Below are 24259 nucleotides of genomic sequence, written 5' to 3'. Positions count from 1 at the left end.
TTATTTCTGAGTGATTATCAAAATGTGTTTATTTTCTTTTGTTTTCATTTAGAGGTCTTTCCTAAAAGTCTCAATGAGCATTGTCAATGGGTCATTTTGTATTTCAGAACATGATCATATAAAGGCTATCCTTGGTCCCTGTGAACTGGAGTGATACATTTTAGTGGATACTGTGACTTCAGAAGGAGTAGGCAAGAAGCTAGTCTTTAGGTTGAATGGCCCCGAAAATCAGCTATTCTCTTTTCAGACCTTTCATTAACGCCCTGTGTTCATTCCCTCCATCAGGCCTTGACTCTGAAACCTCTCCAAGCTTCCACTGGGCAGGCTGTTTGTGTCTTTGGTGGCAGCACAGAAGGCATGAGTTCCAGGTTCCAGTTTCCTCCCACTCAACCTATGTGGTCAACATCATCTTTGTCTTATTGCTTTCCAGAGACTTACTGAAATCTCTTTTCAACTTATAGTCCCTCTCCCATTCTATCTGCTGTTATGCATGAATACATTTTTAAATTCCTTTTAAACTGATTTAATGGGAACTTGGGAGGGAGAGGAGATAAATACAGATATCCAGTCAGTCATCTTTAGTGCTGGAGACGTATTTTAGAAGGATCCTGTGGTTTACCTTAGCCCATTTTGACACACGTTTAAAAATTAATCTCACATTGCTGTCAAGCACAAAGTATGATGCATAAAAGAGGAATATTAAACTATGAAGGCATTTGTCCTGAGTTTGTAAATACTAAGGATTATAGAGCAATGCCCCCCACTGCCTGTTAATAGCTGTAGTATACACCTTCTGGGTCTCAGGAAGCTCTTCCTTACTGACTTCACATCTTGTTCAGTCTCCTTTCGGTTACTGTAGTATTCCCAAGAATGCATAATGTGGTGGATTTGGGTAATATGAACATTTTTATTGTCAACCAATCTTCTTTCTCTTCCCTCCCCAAAGCCTTATGTAAACTCTTGCTGTGGATTACAAAGAATTTTCTGGGAGTGTTTCAGACAGTCTGGTACAGAGCTAGCCCTCAGACATTCACTTGTTATCTTAAATTTTATTTTCTTATTGAAAAAAGTATTTTGGAGATTTTCTGTGTGTGATACATGGGAGATAGCATTGGAGGATGAAAATGTCATGTTTCTTCTCATTGTATTGTTTGTTCTGTAGGATTCTTGTTAGTCCAGGCCCACTGAGCTCTTACCAGCTTTTCTCGCCTGAGCACCTATCAGCAGAATGCACTTACAGTCCCACTTAACTGTTTTGAAGGGGAAAAGGAGTCAGAGAGTGTCGCACAGCAGAGAGCTTGGATGCACTTTGCTGCTCCCACCAAAGGCTGTGTTCATTCCTGCCTGCTTTCTCAGGGGCTCTCTGAGCACGGGGGAGTGGGTTGGGGAAGGTAAGAAGAATGTGTAACCAAGTGTACTAAAAAGCTTTTTAATGTACCTACTCAACATTTTAAGTTGGACATAAGAGTATAGCAGAATTACATTTCTTGGTACAATGTACACTGACTTATTTTTATCAGGGAGCTGCCTATGGTACTAACTCAATGACATACAAATAAAATCAAGAATGACCAATCTCTCTCTTTTTCTATTATAGAACTCCACTCATCTTTTCGTCACTCTAAAACTCCCTGTCACAAAAAGAGGGCAGCCTCAGCACTGTTGTATTTTACATTCTGAGCATAAAACACTTTAGATGACATTAACAGTTGTTCCCTTTTTTCCCCTGATAAGTCCAACAGCCACTAGAGGCCCTCCAAGTCTAGAACTCAACAATGAACTGGAATGCTAAACAGCTATCAGCAGCTCTGTCAGCCCACAGGTAACTGTGGGGGTGATTAATCATTCTAAAAGCACTTATCTGCCCATCCTGTCCACATGAGCACATTAAACACCTACAATCTATTTCACAGGCTAGGTGGGTTTCTTTTCCGGGAGTACTATCTAAAACCAACAATCATTTCTGGGTTTTGCTTTTTATTCCTTTTCAGAAATATTTTTCTCAATATTCTTCTGCTTCAAAACAAATTCTCAAAGCCTGTATTTATGAGATAGTCCAGGACAGAATTCAAATGTTCTGTCTTATTCTCCACATGGGTTCCAGTAATAGCGGGAGACAGGATTCCATATGCTTTATCCTTCCACGCTGGGGAGTCAAAACAACCAGATGAGTATGCCAGTGTTGTGTAACTGAGCCAGAGAAATACCTTTAACCCAGATCTTCCAAGCCAGGAATAAGAAGGGATAAAGACCTCCCTACTATTTATCACTTCAACACTGAGTACTTGTAATGACAATTCACTCTCCACTAAAATCCATCCCATCTCCAGAATGGCCCAGAGCAGACAGATCTCTCAGAAGGTAGTCAACTTCCCTTTTAACCCTTGTGCATCACGACAGCACATTATCCTTCTTAAATCAGCATCTTATCACATCATTACTCTGCATCCTCCCCCACCAGTACTCGGACAACGCTTGCATTGCCGTTTAGGTAAGTCCAATCTTTACCATCTTATTCAAGATTTCCTATTATTTTCCCTTCCAGTATATTTTCCACTTCTCTTCTTTTCATTATCTTTTTATACAAAAGCTCATCTTTGCAAATGGCTTTTGAAATGCTCTAACAGAAGGCAATTCTGGAATGAACACTCAAGTCAGTTATAAGAAGTTTAGTACTAACCAAGTCCTGTGAGTGAAAATAAGCCTGAGCCAAAAAGGGACATTGGGATGGTTCCATTCTTAGCCTACTTCCCTAATGAGGCTCTAAAAACCCCAGACATAGAAAATGAACTTGCCTTCTAGGAAATGGGTTGCCATATTTACATAAGGTTATTCATCCTTGGAGGATACCCTAGAGTTCCCATGAGTCTGGAAACATTTCATCTGGTCTATCATAGTAGAACTGAAGAGTATGGCATGCAAATTTTAATGTTGAAAAATTCCATTATCAGCAACTTATTTTAGCATTCCTAAAAGAGCATATAATTTTAAGTATCTTAAGAAAAGAAAACATGGTAGACAACATCCCTTTGCCATTAATTAGAGATACTGAGTCTGTGACTAAACGTATTACTCATGCTGTGTTTCAGATTTGCCCAACTAGCTAAGTCACTTAAAAGAATAATGAGTTCAGAGTTCAGGGGAAAAGGTTTTAGATGTTTTTCATCATTTTAGTCTGGTTCATAAAAATATCATAATATCAAAATTCTGATCTCAACCAAATGATCTTTTAACTTCATCTTCAGTTCAGTTCAGTTGCTCAGTCGTGTCTGACTCTTTGCCACCCCATGAATCGCAGCACACCAGGCCTCCCTGTCCATCACCAACTCCTGGAGTTCACTCACACTCACGTCCATTGAGTCAGTGATGCCATCCAGCCATCTCATCCTGGGTCATCCCCTTCTCCTCCTGCCCCCAATCCCTCCCAGCATCAGAGTCTTTTCCAATAAGTCAACTCTTAGCATGAGGTGGCCAAAGTACTGGAGTTTCAGCTTTAGCATCATTCCTTCCAAAGAAATCCCAGGGCTGATCTCCTTTAGGATGGACTGGTTGGATCTCCTTGCAGCCCAAGGGACTCTCAAGAGTCTTCTCCAACACCACAGTTCAAAAGCAGCAATTCTTCGGCGCTCAGCCTTCTTCACAGTCCTACTCTCACATCCATACATAACTTCATCTTAGTAAAATAATATGAACTACCTAGTTTAGCTTCTTTTCTTAAATCTTCTTCTGGAATGATGCTTTCTAAGTTCAAAGGGTAGCAGTTGTTTTCAGGATTTTGACCTTGATTTGCATAGAATCAATCTCGATGTTTTGACTTCCTAAGTCTTAAAGAAAGGATCTTTCACATTAACTTAGATAAATGTGTGTGTAATTGATTCCTTGTACCTTGGTACAGTAGAACATTAACCATTTGCCTTCTAAGAATCCTCATTTTTATTCTATAAGTCAAGGATTAAAATGAGCTATTCTCTAGCACTTTCAGACATGGTGATCATAACAGGATATAGTAGTTTGTATCTTCACAACCCTTGAAGCTGCAAACTGAACGGAGCAGAATATGCCATCCCAAAATGTGCCCCTTTGGTATACGTTTGAGAAACTGCACACACAGGAAAAGCTCTGAAAGCAGGGTAGAGATTATCCTTTTTCTCAGGGAAATCTTTAATTATAATGAAAATTTATATCAGAAAGGAGGTCTGTACCAGGGAGAGAGCTATTAACAGAGATAACTTTTTACCTAAGAGATTTATCCATATGCCAGGGCAACCTTTGTTTATCAAATATTTTCTCCTTTCTGCTTCCCTGTAAATTGCTCTCCTCTGATTCTCCTACATTTTCCTTTTGTCTTTACCTGAAGATGGTATCTAAGATGGTGGCTTGGGGCATATCAGGGGATTACTCATTTTTCCTGGGTATCTCATGAGTATGTGAGGTATACATGTTATTAAGCTTCTGTTTGTTGTTCTTTTGTTAATCTTTTATTGCAGGGAGTTTCAGCCAAGAACTCAGAAGGGTAGAAGGAAATTTCTTTTTTTCTCCTCTCCAACATTTAATAACCACTGAAAGAAACCCAATAAACAAAATTTATAATAATTAACACTAGCTGCTGCTTTTGTGAAGTGGTTGATGTTGTTGCTGGGAAACTAAATGGAAAGAAACTAGAGATAACCAAAGCTTCTACATTTGCAGGTTTAGCATATGTGGAGGTAAGATTTGTTTCAAGGATTTTATTCTTTTTAACTTGATTTAATTTGGCTGGTTGTGAGATAAGGTATCTGGATACTCACTTTTAATAATCATATCAACATTTAGTGGCACTTTGGTGACGATTTATACTTGAAGCTTACTATCTGAGAAATTATTTAGAGAGCTAGCCTCAGAAAAAGCACATTCACACATGCACAAACACTCATACACACACACACTCACACAGTTCAGTTCAGTTCAGTCTCTCAGTCATGACTAACTCTTTGTGACCCCATGAACTGCAGCACACCAGGCCTCCCTGTCCATCACCAACTGCCAGAGTCTACCCAAACCCATGTCCATTGAGTTGGTGATGCCATCCAACCATCTCATTCTCTGTCGTCCTCCTCTCCTCCTGCCCCCAATCCTTCCCAGCATCAGGGTCTTTTCAAATGAGTCAGCTCTTCAAATCAGGTGGCCAAAGTATTGGAGTTTCAGCTTCAACATCAGTCCTTCCAATGAACACCCAGGACTGATCTCCTTTAGGATGGACTGGTTGGATAACCTTGCAATCCAAGGGATTCTCAACAGCCTTCTCCAACACCACAGTTCAGAGGCATCAATTTTTCAGCGCTCAGCCTTCATTATAGTCCAACTCTAACATCAATACATGACTACTGAAAAAACCATAGCCTTGACTAGACGGACCTTTGTTGCCAAACCAATGTCTCTGCTTTTTAATATGATATCTAGGTTGGTCATAACTTTCCTTCCAAGGAGTACACATCTTTTAATTTCATGGCTGCAATCACCATCTGCAGTGACTTTGAAGCCCCCCAAAATAAAGTCAGCCACTGTTTCCCTGTCTATTTGCCATGAAGCGATGGAACCGGATACCATGATCTTCGTTTTCTGAATGTTGAGCTTTAAACCAACTTTTCCACTCTCCTCTTTCACTTTCAAGAGGCTCCTTAGTTCTTCTTCACTTTCTGCCATAAGGGTGGTGTCATCTGCATATCTGAGGTTCTTGATATTTCTCCCGGCAATCTTGATTCCAGCTTGTGCTTCCTCCAGCCCAGCATTTCTCATGATGTACTCTGCATATAAGTTAAATAAGCAGGGTGACAATATACAGCTTTGACGTACTCCTTTTGCTATTTAGAACCAGTCTGTTGCTCCTTGTCCACTTCTAACTATTGCTTCCTGACTTGCATACAGGTTTCTCAAAGATCTAAAATATGTAACATTTGCCAGAAAGCAGGACTCTCAAGTCAGTAAAACATGAGCTTCAAACACTGGCTACTCAACATGAGAAGACCTCATTACTAAATCCGATATACATTTATAAATCGAAAGAACCCCTGAGGTAGACAAATAATTTATGTAAAAATTTTGGTTTTGCCTACAAAAATGATTGCCCTATTTCACTATTTCTTTAGTCTTGCTAACTCAAATACTTTATTATTTAGTGAAGTTCGCTATGAATTTATCAAGTGATTAGCTAAAAATCACAGGTGTCATAGATTAATTTGTATTTAATTGCAAGCTGCTTTGTTTCAGAAGCTTCCCACCTGCCCAACACATATACCTTTCCCCGTCTCCTCATCTAGAATGCAGAGGCTAAATTAAAATCACCTGGAAATTGTTCACTTGAAAGTGGTTAAAATTATAATTTTTGTTACATATATTTCAGTAAGATAATACTTCAGTCTTTAAGATCACCTGGGGTACATTAAAACAAATAGTAGAGAAGATAAACAAAACCCCAGCCCCACCCCAGATCTTGGGCTTTAATTGTTTCTGTTTGTAAGGCACCAGTATTTACTAAGTCCCACACAGATGGGACTGATTTGCCTCCAAGATTCCTAGTCTCTGATCCAGATGATTCCTTTCTCTGCCAGCCCCTATCCCTGGGGGTTGTCCTGCACACTGATGCGCTATCAGTGCCTGAAATACTGCTTCACTACTCCACTCCTCTGTTCCAGTTCCTCGCTTGCTCCCCAATACTGAGCCATTTCCAACTCTTTAAACTGTAAGTTATCTAAACGGGAAAGATTCCATTGTGCAAAGCAGTCAATGCTCAGTATTAGTTTTAGTGCTGGGGAATTATTTTAAAGATTAAAAGACTGACATAGAACATGATACATGAGTCTGGTACCTGGCTTATAAAATATGTAGTTACTTGTCGAGATTAAAAATATTTTGCTTGGTGGACCATGTCTAGAGAACAGATACTCCAGCATCAGGGCTTCATTTTTGTGGGTTAGGGAAGTGGATCATTTCTAAATGCATACCTGTAAGAAGGAGGTCTGACGTGGGATTGTCTTTCCTTTCTAACTGGACTTCTAACTCAAAGGAAAATTTGGTGGGGAATTGGTAAAGACACCCTGAGAACACCAGGCATTTTCAGAGTTTCCAAGAATGAGAAGGGATGGAGTGAGAATGCTGGAAGTCAATGCTGGAAATGGAAATTGCCATTTTCCTGCAATAGTTCTGCAGGAAAGTTCTGTAAGGGGTGTGTGTGTGGGTATGTGTGTGTGCACACACATGCCCATGTGTACTTATGAAATATGCACAATAAAGTGGGAAAATACTGTTTTAATCAAAACTGGCTTCAGAGATTAAACAGGGTCACTAAAATAGCAGCAAGCCTTTACTTCAAATTTCAAAACCCAAGCAGTGAGAGAAAACGTGCTCAATTAAATATTAAAAAGTACTCTAAAGTTACAAAAGCGAAACCATCATGAGATATTATAACATCAGAATGCACAGAAAGATAAAAGAATGAAGAAAAATTCAGTAAACAGACACATCTATGTATATATGTACACATATACAGTACTTAGTACATAGTGGAGATGGTATAAATTCATGAAACCATCAAACAATAACACTGTTGTTGTTTAGTCACTAAGTTGTGTCCAACTCTTTTGAGACCCCATGGACTGTAGCCCACCAGGCTCCTCTGTCCCTGGGATTTCCCAGGCAAGAATTCTGAAGTGGGTTGCCATGTCCTTTTCTAGGGGGACTCCCCGACACAAGGCTGGAACCCACGTCTCCTGCACTGGCAGGCAGATTATTTACCACCGAGCTACTTGGGAAGCCCAAAACAATAAATAATGTACATTAAATACAATAATGTGATGTACTCATTGGCACAGAAAGAAAACATGAGACTCTTGTTTTATACAAAACAAGGTAGATTGATAATTTTGGAAAAGCTCAATCGAAAAACGAGTTTCTTTCAAGGTAGTACTTTGTGGGTATTTTTTTTATTTTCTCCTTTTCTTTATCTGAATTTTTAAATATCTAAGTAATATAACTGTGTAAAAATGGTTTATCATTTAAAGAAGGCTAAAACTAAAAAGGTTTTCTTTTTATATCAGAAGCTTATAACTCAGTGATAATTTATTCTGATACCATTTTATAATTACAGCAGAGTTTGCAGGGGCTTTGATTGCTTATAAAAATAGCAGCCCAAGGAATATAGAGCAACATCGGGGGAAAAAAATAGTTTCCTAAAATCTCAGTGGAAGATTATATAAATAAAGTAAATATTAAATTTATAGAATAATATGAACAAAGAAATTATCTTCAAGCTGAGTGAATACAGTAGGTGAAAGTTACAAACCTTTTATTGAGGCATGGGAACTATAAACTAGGTTGGGAGGACTCATTTATCAATATTTCAAGTCTAAAGAAGTAAGAATAAAGGGAAAATAAAATTATTTTGTTGTCTGTGGGTCTCTCTTGGCCCTTTTCCAGGGACAAGCCAGGGAAGAATGAAAATGTGGCTAGAATCACACTAAGGGTGGTGGTAAGATACAGACAGGAATGACACGACCTGGAAGCCCACACAGGCACTGAGGCAGCAATATTTCCCAGCAAGCCCCTGCTTCTATTGCTAAGGAAACTGTGTAAACCAGATAAACGCCAAACTCATAATTCACTCAGACACAGCTTTTACACCAGCTAGGTCAATCCAATTATCTCAGAGCAGGGACAATGGGAAGAGTGTATGAGGACATATTAGGCACTTTCCACTGGTGGAAGAGATGAAGCGATACAGGAACTCTACACTACCAACCACAGGATGCCTTTGTAGCTTACAGCTCAACACAGCTTCAAGCTCCTGTCCTGCAGGCCCAGACTCATCTTCCCAGGACCCTGGGACCACTCTCCTCATGGAGCAAAGGTAACCTTTTCAGTAAGTTTTGTACCTGTTACATCTTTACTCAAAGACCCTTTCCGTGACTTGAAATGGCTCCAGGCAACACTTGTTAAGAGTTCGCAATATGCCAGGCGCTGTTCTACATCACTTGTAATTATTATTTTATTTGATGTTCATAACCTAAGATAGGTACTGCTATCATTTCCATTTCACATATAAAGAAACACAGGCACAAAAATATTAGGTAACTTGATCAAGATCACAGTTAGCCTTTCGCAGAGGAGGGATACAAACAAAACCTTCTCTTAAAAACATCTTTTTATTGTGGTGTAATGATTTGCAATTTTAAAATTTTATACTCCATTTATAATTATTACAACATATTTGCTATATTCCCCATGTTTTACAATGTCTTTATTGTGTCTTATTTTATACCTCATAATTTTTACCTCTTAATTCCCTACCCTCATATTGCCCCTCCCCACTTCCCTTTGCCAACTGGTAGCCACCAGTGTGTTCTCTATATCTCTTAGTTTGCTTCTTTTTTGTTTTATTTGCCAGTTTGTTGTATATTTTAGATTCCACATGTAAGTGATATCATATAATATTTGTCTTTCTCTGTTTGACTTATTTCACTTTCACATAGCATAATGCCCTCCAAGTTCATCCATGTTGCTGTAAGTGGCAGGATTTTATTTTTTTATTGCCAAGTAATATTCCATTGTGTACATATGTGTGTGTGTGTGTGTGTGTGTGTGTGTGTATCTTCTTTATCCATTCATCTGTTGATGGACACTTAGGTTGTTTCCATATCTTGGCAAGTATAAATAATGCTGGTATGAACATTAAGGTAGATGTATATTTACTAGTTAGTTTTTCTTTTTTTTTTTTTTCAGATATATACCCAGAAGTGGAATTGCTGGATCATATGATAGCTCTATTTTTGGTTTTCTGAGAAACCTCCATACTGTTTTCCATGGTGGCTGCAGCAATTTACACTCCTACCAACAGTGTATTCCCCTTTCTCCACATTCTTGTCAATATTTTTGTGGAGAAAACCTTCTCTTTTAACCACCACAATGTGTTGTGAGAGAAAACATCATCTTAGCATGAGTTTATTGCTACTCACAAGGCTCTAGCACAAAATAGGATCAAATAAGTATCTTAAAATCTGACCAAATAGAACAGTCATTTGCCTCCCTTAGGGTAGAGATAGAGATGAATAGGAAGAGAAAGCAAAAAAGATTGAGCAAGAATCGAGAGAGAAATCTTGAGCAATCAAAAGCAAGGCCCACAGTGGATAAACAAACTATGATACATCCGCACTGTAGAATATTGTTGTTGTTCAGTCGCTAAGTCATGTCTGACTGTTTGCCACCCCATAGCCTATAGCACGCCAGGCTCCCCTGTCCTTCACTATCTCCTGGAGTTTGCTCAAACTCATGTCCATTGAGTCGGTGATGCTATCCAACCATCTCATCCTCTGTCACCCCCTTCTTCTCTTGCCCTCAATCTTTGCTGGCATCAGGGTCTTTTACAAGGAGTCAGCTCTTTGCATCAGGTGGCCAAAGTATTGGAGCTTCACTTTCAGCAAGAATATTGCTGTAGTATATTCAGTTTAGTTCAGTTCAGTCTCTCAGTCACGTCCAACTCTTTGCGACCCCATGGACTCGGCATACCAACTCCCGAAACTTGCTCAAACTCATGTGCATCGAATCAGTGACGCCATCTAACCATCTCACCCTCTGATGTCCCCTTCTCCTCCCACGTTCAGTCTTTCCCAGCATCAGGGTCTTTTCCATGGAGTCAGTTCTTTGCATCAGGTGGCCAAAGTATTGGACCTTCAGCTTCAGCATCAGTCCTTCCAATGAATATTCAGGACTGATTTCCTATAGGATGGATGGGTTTGATCTCCTTGCAGTCCAAGGGACTCTCAAGAGTCTTCTCCAACACCACAGTTCAAAAGCATCAATTCTTCAGCACTCAGCTTTCTTTATAATTGAACTCTCACATCCATACATGACTACTGGAAAACCCATAGCATTGACTGGACAGATCTTTGTCGGCAAAGTAATGTCTCTGCTTTTTAATATGCTGTCTATGGTCATAACTTTTCTTCCAAGGAAGAAGCATAGTATATTACTCAGCAAGAAAAAGGGAGCAACATGGGTGACTCTCAAGAGCATTATGCCAAGTGATAGAACCAGACACAAAAGAGTCTGAAATCTTCAGTTTATATGACATTCTGTATGATTCGGCATGGGAAGCAGATCACACTGGTTTTCAGGATTTGAAATGGGGGAGGGCTGACTATAAAAGTATATGGGCAAGATTTTTCAGTAGTGAACCACTGCATGCGTTTATTAGAACTCTCATAAGCATACCCTTAAAAAGGTGAATTTTGCTATATCTAAACTATAATTTTTAAAAGAATATAGGACTCAGAACAACTTCAAAATCTGTCTTTAAAAAATTCTAGCTGGTAAATTTTGTATTTTTTAATGACACACCTTCACTGAGCAGCTGCTGTGCACATACGGTTAATAGGGTTAAGAGAGCATCAAACAATAATACACAGTCCTGGCTGCAGGAAGTTCAAAGCCTATTACATTTGATCATGTGAATTGATTCTCTCCAAAGAAATCTGAGGGACCATAAATACAGCACAAAGTGTGTAATTTTTTCCCTTCAAAGGTACCAAAAAAACCCAAAAGATTTTAATGAGTATGAAATATAAATATTGTAATAGTGCTGATGTACTTAGTACAAAGTAGAATATTTCAGATATACCCCAGAGGTGTCCTTACTGAACAAAATTGTTCATGCATCTATTCATTTTACAAATATTTATTCAGGTATTGAGATGTAGTGGCTAGTTTTGTTTGTCAACTTGGCTAGGTTATAGTCCCTAGTAGTTCAATCAAACACTGATCTCAGTGTTGCTGTGAAGGTATTTTGTAGATATGTATATTAAAAATATAATTAGTTGACTTTAAGTAAGGGAGATTATCTTAGATAATCTGAATGAGCTGGGTTTGATTCAAACAGCTGACAGACCTTATGAGCAGTTCAGTTCAGTTCAGTTGCTCAGTCTTGTCCAACTCTTTGCAACCCCTTGAATAGCAGCACGCCAGGCCTCCCTATCCATCACCAACTCTCGGAGTTCACTCAGACTCGCGTTCATCGAGTCAGTGATGCCATCCAGCCATCTCATCCTGGGTCGTCCCCTTCTCCTCCTGCCCCCAATCCCTCCCAGCATCAGAGTCTTTTCCAATGAGTTAACTCTTCCCATGAGGTGGCCAAAGTACTGGAGTTTCAGCTTTAGCATCATTCCTTCTAAAGAAATCCCAGGGCTGATCTCCTTCAGAATGGACTGGTTGGATCTCCTTGCAGTCCAAGGGACCCTCAAGAGTCCTCTCCAACACCACAGTTCAAAAGCATCAATTCTTCGGTGCTCAGCCTTCTTCACAGTCCAACTCTCACATCTATACATGACTACTGGAAAAACCATAGCCTTGGCTAGACGGACCTTGGTCGGCAAAGTAATGTCTCTGCTTTTGAATATGCTATCTAGGCTGCTCATAACTTTTCTTCCAAGGAGTAAGCGTCTTTTAATTTCATGGCTGCAGTCACTATCTGCAGGGATTTTGGAGCCCCCCCCAAATAAAGTCTGACACTGTTTCTACTGTTTCCCCGTCTATTTCCCATGAAGTGATGGGACCGGATGCCATGATCTTCATTATCTGAATGTTGAGCTTTAAGCCAACTTTTCACTCTCCTCTTTTACTTTCATCAAGAGGCTCTTTAGTTCCTCTTCACTTTCTGCCATGAGGGGGGTGTCATCTGCATATCTGAGGTTATTGATATTTCTCCCAGAAATCTTGATTGCAGCTTGTGTTTCTTCCAGTCCAGCATTTCTCATGATGTACTCTGCATATAAGTTAAATAAGCAGGCTGACAATATACAGCCTTGACGTACTCCTTTTGAGCAGAGCCGAGAAATTCCTTAAGAAGCGATTCTGCCTGAGGACAGCGGCTTCAGCTCATGATAGAGTTCCAGCAAGTCCTACACATTTCAGATGTGTCTAGCCAGCTTCCACAATCACATAGGTCAATTCCTTGCAAAACAAAACCAAACAAACTCTTGATTTATCTCTCCTATTGATTCTGTGATTCTGGTTGAATCTTAACATGCTCAAGGAGAGAGGAATTGAAGAGACAGACACAAATATGGTCCTAACTAGTTATGTGGTTTAGTGGAGATGACATGGGAGTAATCTGGTGATTACAATGAAAATTTTTGATGGTAGAAGTACAGGAAATATATTGGGTGATACCTAACCCACACTTCAGAGTGGAATGGGTAAGGAATGTTTTGTAGATGATGAAAAATTTAATTTGAGGGTTAAAAAATTGACTAGAAATTTAGGGTAAGTGTGTGTTTTTTATAGGGAGGGTGGTGATAAAGCACTCTAAGCAGAAAACCTAGCCTGTGCTAAAGACTAAAGTCAAGATGGAGCATGGCACAGTGGAAGAGTGAAAGAGACTCTGCAAACCTGGTGTGCAGAGTATGGAGGTGAGAGAGGAAGGTTGAGGGAATAAGCAGAAGCTAGATCATGCAAGCCTGTGAGTCATGTTAAGTTTCTGGGCACAGGAAAGACATTAGAGAGTTTTAATCAATGTTGGATTTCAGGAAGATTTTTCAGGATATGATGAGAATAGATTGGGAGAAAATGGAGGTCAGGGACTAGAATCAAAAATTCAAATGTCTGATGAAGATGACCTAATGGGGACAGAAGCAGTGGAAATGGAGAGAAGGATTTAATTGGAGTGAAGTTTAAATAGTAGAAAGGACAATACTTGCTGATTGATTCAATTTGAAGAATGATGAGGATTGAAAAGTTAGTATTAAGCCAAGATTTCTGACCTGAGCAGCTAAGTGGACAGTGGAACCACTTGCAAAGATAGGGAACACTGAGGAAGTTGCCAATGCAGAGCAGGGAAGGACCCTTTTGGACTTGCTGTGACTGAGATACTTTTGAACATTCAGGTGGAGAGACATAGTAGGCAGTCTAAAGGGCAGGAGAAATCTGGGCTTGAAATACAGATCTAGGAGCATCATTAAATTGATGCAAATTGAAGCCATGGGTGTGAATGAGCTTACCTAGGAAGGTAGTAGATACAAGGCAGGAGGGAGGCCAAGTTATAACCCAGAGTAACACTAACATATCCAGTGGGGAAAGAGGAGACTCTTCAAAATAGCAGACACCCATTTTTATATCAGGGTAAAATATGAAATATCACGACATTTCATGGTTTTTCTTATCACAGTTCATATGTGGTTGTGAAGGGCAGTTTGGATCCAAAGATACCAAGACGTATTTCAGTTGTAGATGCTCTTCCTGCCTATACTAATGTGGTCTGGCTAGCACATGCCTTGTTGTTTGAAAAGCTTTTTCACAGGCACACATCCTATTATTCAATCCTGAAAAAAAACTCCTCTGAGCTACCTATTAACATTATTCCTATTTTATTGACAAGGACTTATAGGCTCAGGTCAATAATTTGTTCAAGCTCACTCAAGTCCATACTAGTGCCTCTGACTATCAATCCCATCAGTATAGCACTTTACAGTGGACATAACGTTAAAAAACAGCCCTGCATCTCTTATACTACAGATAGGAAAATAAAGGCTTACGGAAGCCAAGAGGCTGATCAATGTTTCTTTCTCTGGGGAAGGGAGTAATGAACTTACATTCAGATATTTTGATGCCATAAAACCAGTTTTCAATACCTGTTGATTCATAAGATGATAATAAATTAGAAAATCTTTATGGTCCATAAAGTAGTGAAATGTTTGTTTCTTTATATTGGTTTGTCTGAGCATGGAATTGGGCCTCTGATTATCCACAATCAGCTTCATGATTTTTCTAGGAACTCACTAAAGTTTTGCTAGAAGTTATATAGTTCATTCTGAAAACAAAGAAATAACTGTGAGCCCTAGTGATTACTTCTCTGTTTTAGATTCAGGTTCTCCTGGTGCCATAAAGAAAAATTGAAATATGGGCATATTATTTTGCAACCTTTAAGTTTCTACAAATACTAAATTTTGTCCTCAGGATTATAGCCATCGTTACAAGGGAATTAATGAGAAATAACAGTATATGTCAGTGGTCAACGCAACAATACTGAAAGATGCAAATTCCTCTGTATAAATTTGTAAACCATTATTGGAAGAATCCACCTGTAAATATTCCTTAATCTACTCTCAGCCATAGAAATATATAACATAATTAAAAACAGCATATCTTCTACCTAAATCAATGTCTTGAGAATTGAGGAGTTAATTAATATGAAAGTGATTTGTAAATGGCAGATACTCTGTGAAAAATGGAGGCATTCTTATTATTTCATTAATGATAGTAATGAGAATCTATTTCAGTCGGGTAGGGTCATGAGCAATATTCTATTTTTCAACCAGATGAATTCAAACATTTAGAAGATTTCAGCATCAACAAAACAATATGCAGATTTAGGATTGGCTATAGAAAGCTGATGTTAGTAGGGAAAAAGCCTCAGAGTCTTGGTGAATGTTCATGGAATGTTCATGTACCTTTTCAATGGTACATTTATTTCTACAAGGTTTTAACTGCTTGGTTCCCATAGTAACTCAAGTGCTAGAGTGATGACCCAGGGAATGACCTTGTACTTCCTGGAATAGCTATGAAGCCCAGATAAATCATTGCTTCTTTTGCAAAACTGTCTTCCAGTCTAGGGTCTTCCATTTGCTTGACATGTACTCTAGGTAATTCACTTTACCTTTGGTTTTGTTTCGTCATCTATAAAGTAAGAATCATAATGATAATGCTTATATCACATTTGGTACAAAGATATAAGACATTATTACTTTACTAATTTATTTTTTCTTCAGACTTTTTATGATATCATAATTCTTACTTTAAAAGGACCAGAACTGCTGCTATAGAATTTAAAAAGGAAAGGTATTTTATTTGGGCTTAAGAAATGTAATGTGAAAAAGGAACACATGCACTCTGCACATAATCTTATGAGCCTAAAGAATCTCAGAAAATATTAATTTTGTAAAAAATAAATGAATGCTTTCTTCCTTTAAAATTTATATCCAACATTATGCTCATATTATCAGTATTTTTTCATTGATAATTTTCTTAATTCAAAACTTGTTCTGTGGAAGTTAGGATGAAGATTCTTGGACAGGAAAATTCTGCAAGACTTGATTCTGAATATGCAGCAAAAGGGACGATTGACAATTTGTATGCTAGTTTAGGAGTCTTTTTTTTTTTTTAAATTAAAGAAGCTCAAATTCTGCAGTTACAGAGCCAAACACCAAAGCTACCTTTTTGATCTTATAGGAAATTACTCAAGAACTTCAAAAATTATCCTGCAGACCATTTCTCCTTATAAAGGGATGGGCTCTCTGTTCACTCATGTTAAATACCTATAACATGAAGCTGTACGTTCACACCTCTTGAATGGGAATTCTTACATTTTTACTGCAAAAAGCAAACTTCTTAAACTTCCCATGTTTCAGTTAATTTTCTCATCTATAAACAAGAATCATCATACCTATCTTGGGGGTTTTACGTGAGGAAAAAAATGATAAAATAGCATATGTAAAAAGCTTAGTAAATTCTCATGGAAGCCAGCTATGAAATGTACTATTGGACATTTGCCTCAAAAGAATGACTTCAGTTCAGTTCAGTTCAGTCGCTCAGTTGTGTGCAACTCTTTGTGAACCCATTGACTGCAGAATGCCAGGCCTCCCTGTCCACCACCAACTCCCAGAGTTTACTCAAACTCATGTCCATTGAGTTGGTGATGCCATCCAACCATCTCATCCTCTGTCATCCCCTTCTCCTCCCACCTTCAATCTTTCCCAGCATCAGGGTCTTTTCAAATGAGTCAGCTCTTCACATCAGGTGTCCAAAGTATTGGAGTTTCAGCTTCAACATTAGTCCTTCCAATGAACACCCAGGACTGATCTCCTTTAGGATGGACTGGTTGGATCTCCTTGCAGTCCAAGGGACTCTCAAGAGTCCTCTCCAACACCACAGTTCAAAAGCATCAATTCTTCGGTGCTCAGCTTTCTTCACAGTCCAATTCTCACATCCATACATGACCACTGGAAAAACCATAGCCTTGGCTAGATGCACCTTTGTTGTTGGCAAAGTAATGTCTCTGCTTTTTAATATGCTATCTAGGTTGGTCATAACTTTTCTTCCAAGGAGCAAGCGTCTTTTAATTTCATGGCTGCAGTCACCATCTGCAGTGATTTGGGAGCCCCCCCAAAATGAATTCTGCCACTGTTTCCACTGTTTCCCCATCTATTTGCCATGAAGTGATGGGACTGGATGCGATGATCTTAGTTTTCTGAATGTTGAGTTTTAAATCAACTTTTTCACTCCTCTCTTTCACTTTCATCAAGAAGCCCTTTAGTTCTTCGCTTTCTGCCATAAGGGTGGTGTCATCTGCATATCTGAGGTTATTGATATTTCTCCTGGCAATCTTGATTCCAGCTTGTGCTTCATCCAGTTCAGCGTTTCTCATGATGTACTCTGCCTATAAGTTAAATAAGCAGGTGACAATATACAGCCTTGATGTACTCCCTTCCATATTTGGAACCAGTCTCTTGTTCCATGTCCAGTTCTGACTGTTGCTTCGTGACCTGCATACAGATTTCTCAAGAGGCAGGTCAGGTGGTCTGGCATTTTCATCTCTATAAGAACTTTCCAGTTTGTTGTGGAATGACTTAGAATGACTTAGAGTTGCCTTTTGTCTGATTTATGCTTGTGATCCATAAACATGAAACAACAAATAGGCCAATGATATAAGCCACAATCATTCATATGCACATAAAACTGCTAAGAGACAAAACTTTTTCTTGTGTGTTCAGAGAACTGCTGTTCCAGGAAACCACTTGAGTTGTAGGAGTTAAACTTACAATCATTTCTTGGATTCCAAGCTAATGGAAGAGCTGAGATGCTGCTATTCTCCTGGCTTCCAGTCTTAGACTCGAGAGTACTTGCAAGTTTATAGTATGTTCCATCCACTTCGTTTCCTGAATAAGAAAATCTATTTCTCAAAACCTTGTATTATCTTTAACCTTGTTCTATTACCCACCAACCTCTTTCTCTATAGGCAAAAGCAAGGAACCCAATCACGAAATAATGGAGTGAACTGAACCATAGATTCACTAGGGCTCAGTTCAAATAGTGCTAAGGTGGTTGGGTATGAATGTGCCAACCCAGTGTCTCCTCTGAGGGATGAAAGTAGCTTCTGAGAGCTAAAAACAACAAAGCAACATCCACAAAAACAGTTCCTATAAGTCCACCTGTAATGAAATATCTAAAGGAAAAATTCCCTCGTTGGAAGTTCTTACAGTCAGTTATATCACGAGGCCCAGCTGCAGACTTGGAGACAACCAATTACTGTAGCAGGCTTCCCAGGTGGTGCTAGTGGTAAAGAACCTGCCTGTCCATGCAGAAGACATAAGAGACACAGGTTCGATCCCTGGGCTAGGGAGATCCTCTGGCAGAAGATGTGGCAACCCTCTCCAGTATTCTTGCCTGGAAAATCCCACGGACAGCGGAGCCTGGCAGGCTACAGTCCATATGGTCGCAAAGAGTTGGATACGACTAAAGTGACTTAGTATGCACGCATGCAGGCAATTACTGTGGTATGCTAAAAGCAACATAATGGAGGAGCTGAAGAATTCTCAGTCTCTTAACTGGCTACTCTTCACAGAGTGAGAGCTTTTCTACTAAGACATAATGTTACATTAGTGAAAAGATGAAAAAGCAAGATCAGATATTACATTTTTCAGCACTAACATAACCTTAGCTAGGATTTATAGGCATAGCACGGTGCATAAAAGAAGCTGCTTCTTACTGGTTTTTCATTTCCCACTAGCATGGGACCAACTCATCTCAGTTTGCTAGGACTTTTGAGAATTTAGCACTGAAAATCCTACATCCCAACAAAGCCCTCATCCTGGACAAACCAAAATGTTTGGTCACCCTATATCCCAAAACAAATTAGTCCTACACTTAGCCACAGCTACCGGCTAATTTTCCAGGCTCCAAAAAAGTCCTTCAACAACAACAAAAACTATCTTCATCAGCTTGAAATGCAGATTTGAGAAAAGTAGAATCATAGGGCTTCCCTGGTGGCTCAACAGTAAAGAATCTGCCTGCCAATGCAGGAGATATGGGTTTGTGGGTTTGATCCCTGGGTCTGGAAGATCCCCTGGAGAAGGAAAATGCAACCCACTCCCATATTGCCTGGGAAAGCCCATGGACAGAGGAGCCTGGTGGGCTGCAGTCCATGGGGTCGCAAGGAGTCAGAGATGACTTAGCAACTAAAGAACAATAACAAAGTACAATATATTTGTAAAATAGCTTAACATCCTCCCTATGGCTTATTGGTAACACACAGTCACTCATACACTGTATAGAAGCAAGGAGACAGTCCCAGAACTCTTCCCACTTACTATGGGGAGAGATCATAAGATAATCCATCTCAGTACACCTCAAAAAGTCCTACGATGTCTCTGAACACTTTAAGAGCATAGAACAAATATACCTGGAGCCTGGAAAAATCAAGGGGAGCTTCCTAGATAGTGAGAGCTGAGATCTTTTCTTTTAATTAAAAAAAATTTTTAATACAATTTTAAGGTTTATTTTCCATTTATATTTATTACAAAATATTGGCTGTATTCCCCGTTATACCCACTAGGTTGTGCCTATTCACAGGTGTGAGGTGATATCTCATTGTAGTTTTGATTTGCATTTCCCTGATGATTAGCAGTGTTGAGCATCTTTTCATATGCCTGTTGACCATCTGCTTTTCCTCTTTGGAAAAATGTATATGCAGTTCTTCAGCTCATTTTTTAATTGGCTTGATTATTTTTGATGCTGGGTTGTATGAGTTGTTTATATATATTTCATATTAATCCCTTATTTGTCATATCATTTGCAAATATTTTGGTAGGTTGTCTTTTTGTTTTCTGGATGGTTTTCTTTGCTGTGCAAAAGCTTTTAAGTTTAATTAGGTCCCATTTGTTCATTTTTGCTTTTATTTCCTTTCCTTTAGGAGAGGGATACCCCAAAATATTGCTGTGATTTATGTCAAAGAGCGGTCTGCCTATATTTTCCTCTAGTTTTATAGTATCTGATCTTTGACCCATTTAGGTCTTTAATCCATTTTGAATTTATTTTTGTAGGTGGTGTTAGAGAATATTCTATCTCATTCTTTTACATGTAGCTGTCCAGTTTTCCCATCAGCAATTGTTGAAGAGACTGTTTTTTCTCCATTATATACTCTTGCCTCCTTTATCATAGATTAATTGACCATAAGTATGTGGGTTTATTTCTGGACTTTCTATTCTCTTCCATTAATCTATTATGTCTATTTTTGTGCCATAAGCTGAGCCCTTAAACACATGTTTAACTTATTGCTGCTGCTGCTAAGTCACTTCAGTCATGTCCGACTCTGTGAGGCCCCCGTAAACGGCAGCCCACGAGGCTCCCCCATCCCTGGGATTCTCCAGGCAAGAACACTGGAGTGGGTTGCCATTTCCTTCTCCAATACATGAAAGTGAAAAGTGAAAGTGAAGTCACTCAGTCGTGTCCGGCTCTTAGCAACCCCATGGACTGCGGCCCACCAGGCTCCTCCGTCCATGGGATTTTCCAGGCAAGAGTACTGGAGTGGGGTGCCATTGCCTTCTCCATAACTTAGTCCTAGAAGTCACTAAACAAAGCCTTATGTTGAGAAAGGACAGACAGGTTTTCCTGAATACCATGCAACTGAAGACAGCTGACATTGGTGGGAAAGGAGCGGCTCCCAACTGCGAGGAGGGGGAATGAGGATGGAAAAGATCTGGGAAGGTCCCAGAGGGGCAGAGTGTTCCTCCAGAGCCAACTGCTTCCCTTTATCACATTTGCTTTCATTTCATGTAGGAAAAGCCTAGTCCCTGAACAATTTCCCCTCTCCAGCATGCAAGGTTCCCCTCTAAAGACCCCAAATGTCCTTGCCATATGTATCTATTAAACCTTGTTCATCTCTTCAGGTTCTGAACATGTCCCTTTGCATCAAGCTTTCTCAATCTTTGCTGATTCCCTCCGAGCTTCATCCTCCTAGGCCTCTAGTCCTTTACTGTATGTGCCATACACTTATGAGCTTCATTATATTTGACTTCCAGTATTTTATATTTTTTATTATTCACATTTGTCAGTCATATCCTCTGCAGTGTCAAAAACGCTTAGGGTGCATACTGGGCAATTCATAAATGTTTGTTGACTTGAGTAAAAAATCATTAAGAGAATTGTTCATATTCAGTTCAGTTAAGTTCAGTCACTCAGTCGTGTCTGACTCTTTGCAACCCTGTGAATCGCAGCATGCCAGGCCTCCCTATCCATCACCAACTCCTGCAGTTCACCTAAACCCATGTCCACTGAGTCAGTGATACCATCCAACCATCTCATCCTCTGTCGCCCCCTTCTCTTCCTACCCTCAATCTTTCCCAGCATCAGGGCCTTCTCAAATAAGTCAGCTCTTAGCATCAGATGGCCAAAGTATTGGAGTTTCAGCTTCAGCATTAGTCCTTCCAATGAACACCCAGGACTGATCTCCTTTAGGATGGACTGGTTGGATCTCTTTGCAGTCCAAGGGACTCTCAAGAGTCTTCTCCAACACCACAGTTCAAAAGCATCAATCCTTCGGCACTCAGCTTTCTTTATAGTCCAACTCTCACATCCATACATGACCACTGGAAAAACCATAGCCTTGACTAGAAGGACCTTTGTTGACAAAATAATATCTCTGCTTTTTAATATGCTGTCTAGGTTGGTCAAAACTTTCCTTCCAAGGAGTAAGTGTCTTTTAATTTCATGGCTGCAATCACTGTCTGCAGTGATTTTGGAGCCCCCCCAAAATAAAATCTGACACTGTTTCCACTGTTTCCCCATCTATTTCCCATGAAGTGATGGGACTGGATGCCATGATCTTAGTTTTCTGAATGTTGAGCTTTAAGCCAACTTTTTCACTCTCCTCTTTCACTTTCATCAAGAGGCTCTTTAGTTCTTCTTCACTTTCTGCCATAAGGGTAGTGTCATCTGCATATCTGAGGTTATTGATATTTCTCCCGGCAATCTTGATTCCAGCTTGTGCTTCTTCCAGCCCAGTGTTCTCATGATGTCCTCTGCATCTGCATATAAGTTAAATAAGCAGGGTGACAATATACAGCCTTGATGTACTCCTTTTCCTGCTTGGAACCAGTCTGTTGTTCCACGTCCAGTTCTAACTGTTGCTTCCTGACCTGCATATAGGTTTCTCAAGAGGCAGGTCAGCTGGTCTGTTATTCCCATTTCCTTCAGAATTTCCCAGTTTATTGTGATCCACACAGTCAAAGGCTTTGGCATAGTCAACAAAGCAGAAATATATGTTTTTCTGATATAATGACTGCAAAGAGAACTGTGAGAGATCTGAGTTTAAATTGTTTTGCCTCTGTGACCTACAAAAGTTATTTCCTTTGACTCTCAATTTGCTCATCTTTAAAATGGGACACTGTGGCAGATGCCCCTGATTTGCCCTCCTTTTCCATTCTACCTTACATTCTTGACCTGCTCTGTGTCTTAGGAGGCTGAATACAGGGACTGCATGCACAGACTCTGTGGCTCAGGGTTCTGGTTGGGTTTACCGAGTGGGGAGCTGGCAGGAAACAGAGGCTGGCAGGTTGGTTACTTCCTTCCAAGGCAGCTCCATCTTCCACAGCAGTCTCTCCTCTCTTCCTGGACATCAGCTATCCAGCTGTGACTCCTCCTTGGTTCGCTGTTGCTTCTCGTTGCAGGATATACTACTCTCTCTTGTTAGTTTCCATATTACTGCCCATGGCTCTGCAAATAGCCCCTTTATTAAATTTTCTACCAATTACCCAGTTTGACTGTGCAATCTTTCCCTGTTTATATAGACAACAATCATATTTGCCCTTTGCTAATGTAAACACTAAGTTAAACTAGGTCAAGTGTCTAGCACAGTTCTTAGTATAAAGTAAGTCTTAATAAGTATGACAATCTGGCCCTCCTTTTCCTTCCTATACTCTTTGGCCTTTTTAAAGACAAGGTACTAGTTTGTGCTGGTATAGAATCTTTGCTTACTCTGATTTTTAATAGTTTGATAACCTTTTCCTCAAAGAAGTCTTTGTTGCTATAAAGAAAAAAAAAAACTACTGTTTACATGAGGGTCATTAGCAAGAAAATACATCTTTTAATGAGTCATGGCAATCTAAAGAACAGTGTACTTCAACTGTAAGTGCCTCAACCAGAGTTAAATATGTGCTTTCAAGAACACATACATCCTCAGACTATGAAACAGCACAAAGATGAGATAGAAGAAAAAGATTTATTTGTCACAGATAATACTTTCATGGACAAAATCTTGCTTACAAAAACTTGTTTTAGAGATGATCAATAGTTTTTCTAGCTCAAGTTTCCTATAGATTCTGTGGCCGGAAGAGTAACTGAGAATTAAATAAAATTGAATTAAATGACAGAATGGCTGTTAGGAAATGATCAAGTCTTCCTTTCCTCCATAACATGATGACAGAAGAATAAAAGGTCTTCTTTCCTTATAGTAGGGGTGACTGGACCTGTGCGTTCTTCTATCCAGGAGTCCTTGCCTTCCTTACCTCCTGGGGTTGTTAACAGTCAGAGGTGTAATCAGCTGTTGTAGGTATACTGGGAGGAATTTCTGAACACATCTTTGTTATTAAAGGCTTGACAGTAAGCGTTAGTTGCTCAGCCATGCCCACCTCTTTGTTACCCCATGGACTGTAGCCCGACAGGCTCCTCTGTCCATGGAATTCTCCAGGCAAGAATAGTGGAGTGGTTGCCATTCTCTTCTCCAGGGGAATCTTCCCGACCCAGGGATCAAACCCAGGTCTCCTGAACTACAGGCCGATTCTTTACTATCTGAGCCACCAGGGAAGCCCAGAGGTTTGGTTCCATGTAAATAATCAAGCAGGGGCTTCCCAGGTGGTGCAGTTGAAAACAATCCGCCTGCTAATGCAGGAGACATGAGAGATGCAGGTTCCACCCCTGGGTCAGAAGATCCCCTGGAGGAGGGCACCGCAACCCACTCTAGTATTCTTGCCTGGGAAATCTGTGGACAGAGGAGCCTGGTTGGCTACAGTTCATGTAGTCCCAAAGACTCAGACACAACTTAGTGACAAAGCATGCTCAGACACATGGAGAAAATTAATCAGCAGAAGTACTGTGATTGAGGATTGAAGAAAGGCCCTGTGAAATTGATCGATGCCTGAAGCCAGGGAGGTGGTAGGCGTTCTGGTCAAGAGCAGTGGAGGCTGGT

At 39.8% G+C, this 24259-nt stretch overlaps 1 protein-coding gene across 3 annotated transcripts in view; it reads left to right on the top strand.

The window, feature by feature from the left end:
- Positions 1-24259, top strand: part of RAB3C (RAB3C, member RAS oncogene family) — a 362916-nt gene that overhangs the window by 40198 nt on the left and 298459 nt on the right. The window contains exon 1 of one of the 3 annotated variants that reach the window (XM_069556504.1): positions 8798-8881. The exons of the other annotated variants lie outside the window; for them this stretch is intronic. The gene's annotated coding sequence lies outside the window, so the exon portion shown is untranslated. Of the gene's footprint in view, positions 1-8797; positions 8882-24259 lie in introns of those variants that run through there. 3 annotated transcript variants of the gene reach the window in all.

Source organism: Ovis canadensis, chromosome 16, assembly GCF_042477335.2.
Source record: "Ovis canadensis isolate MfBH-ARS-UI-01 breed Bighorn chromosome 16, ARS-UI_OviCan_v2, whole genome shotgun sequence".
Taxonomy (NCBI): domain Eukaryota; kingdom Metazoa; phylum Chordata; class Mammalia; order Artiodactyla; family Bovidae; genus Ovis; species Ovis canadensis.
The sequence above is the reverse complement of the archived record's forward strand: the minus strand, read 5'-3'. Positions and strand labels throughout refer to the sequence as shown.